This window comes from Salmo salar, chromosome ssa19 (genome assembly GCF_905237065.1).
Source record: "Salmo salar chromosome ssa19, Ssal_v3.1, whole genome shotgun sequence".
NCBI classification, from domain to species: domain Eukaryota; kingdom Metazoa; phylum Chordata; class Actinopteri; order Salmoniformes; family Salmonidae; genus Salmo; species Salmo salar.
Window position 1 is genome coordinate 11,896,760 of NC_059460.1, and position 2,382 is coordinate 11,899,141.

Sequence of the window (2,382 nt, forward strand, 5' to 3'; positions counted from 1 at the left end):
AGTGGAGCAGGTTGAGAGCATCAAGTTCCTTGGTGTCCACATCACCAAACTAACATGGTCCAAGCACACCAAAACACTCGTGAAGAGGGCACGACAAAACCTATTCCCCCTCAGGAGACTGAAAAGATTTGGCATGGGTCCTCAGATCCTCAAAAGGTTCTACAGCTGCACCATTGAGAACATCCTGACTGGCTGCATCACTGCCTGATACGGAAACTGCTCGGCCTCCGACCACAAGGCACTACAGAGGGTTGTGCGTACGGCCCAGTACATCGCTGGGGCCAAGCTTCCTGCCATCCAGGACCTCTGTACCAGGCGGTGTCAGAGGAAGGCCCTACAAATTGTCAACAACTCCAGCCACCCTAGTAATAGACTGTTCTCTCTGCTAAAGCACGGCAAGCGGTACCAGAGCGCCAAGTCTAGGTCCAAGAGGCTTCTAAGCAGCTTCTACCACCAAGCCATAAGACTAATGGACATCTAATCAAATGGCCACCCAGACTATTTGCATTGCCCCCCCCCCTCTCTTTTTACACTGCTGCTACTCTCTGTTATTATCTATGTATAGTCACTTTAATACCTCTACCTACATGTATATATTATCTCAATTACCTCGACTAACCAGTGCCCCGCACATTGACTCTGAGATACATGTGTGCTGAGGTACAAACAACTATCACATCAACACAAAATGATAGCAGAACTCAAGCGTGCCAACAAATGTCATGTTTCCCCATGTATTTAGGATGCAGAGCAGTGCAGCATCAGGGAACATGTCTCCCTCGCTATTCCCTGGCTCTGGTTCCAGTCTGGATGGTACAGTGGCTGATGGCCTCCCCTCCAGCCCTACTTTCAACCCCTGCACATGTGTACTCGCTCCCATTTACATCACGGTTGGAGACGGGTGCACTTCCTCTAAACTCCCCCATCATATGGGAGAGTCAATGTGAACAGAAAGACTGTAAATAAACAGAAGCTACAACTTTCTATGGATAATATTGTAAATAGAACACACTGGAATCGAGCCATTAACACATCATCATGCAACCAAAGTGACACGCCAGGATGTGAACTTTTTTGAAAAGGGCATACGCAATCATTTGGTGGTGCAAGCAGAGGATGGAAATTGAATCTTATATTCCAACAGCTTTTAATCATATAAGTACGTCTAAATATAATTTAAGACCAAGAACAAGAGCTTTATACAGTATTCCCTCTGCAGACTATGTCAGTTTTCCCTACATTACTACTTACTATGGATAGACATTTATAAAAAGGAACACCCCTATGCCAAGAATGCCTATTGGGAAACACTGAGTCACCTACTCCGGCATCATAGGTATTTTGGGAAAAGTTCAAGAAAATCTCCAAGCTCTAATAGCCGTCTGACTCTGAATAGAACAGAGAGAGAGAGAGAGAGAGAGGAACGAGGGGAGAGAAGCTTGGAACTCAGGCCCCTCAGTCTTAAATCAAATCACCAGCTAACAAATCGAATCAGTCAGCTAAAATATGAACACACACTTAGCCGTTTAAGAGAGTTTTCAAGACGGAACACTAAAGTGCAGTGTCGGTGACAATGTTATCAAGGTGTAAGATGAATGTTTGTTCTCTTAGCTGTTAATTGTCAGCGAGCTAGGCTGTCATCTATGAGCGGTGTTGGTTTGAATGCTAACGAGCTTGTCATGGTGCCACCAACCCTGAGGACTGACAAACACTCTAGCTGTTTGAGAAGCTCTCATGCCCTTGAGTACTGTGCTGTATGTTCAAGTATGGCATACAGAGGAGGGAGTAATGTTGAGTATGTGTTAGGGAGAAGGTAATGTATCAATGTACAGTAGATAAGAGCGTGGGAAGGGATTTTGATGTATGTATGTAAGAGGGGAAGGGTTCTATTTTAAACTGTTGGTGTTTGATGTTTTGAGACGTTTCAAGCACTATGAAAAGTATTCCATACAACAAATAACTCAGGTACTAGAACTGTAAAACTGAAATGCAAAATAGCAGGCTTATATGGAAAGAGCAATGGAATTAAAGACCTTAATGTTGTCTGTAACTCTGTAAACCCATTTGTCACCATGGCTGAGAATCCAGTGAGACGTGTGGGGTTCAAACATGTTTACATGTCTTGGTGGTCCCAGTCTTACCCCAGAGACACACGTGGCACAGTTAACATACTTCTCTCTCTCCCAATGGTGTGCATATCAAATTAAACCAGCCCATAGCAGTGAATTTGTGATTTAAAGAAAAAAGACAGATTAAACTCTCAACACCAAATCAGAGATGATGAATACGATTTCCCTTCATGAAAGTGCCCTCTCCTGTCACGGCGAATAATAGCACAGGAGTAATTACTAGACTACCGTTATATACTTCAAATAAAACACA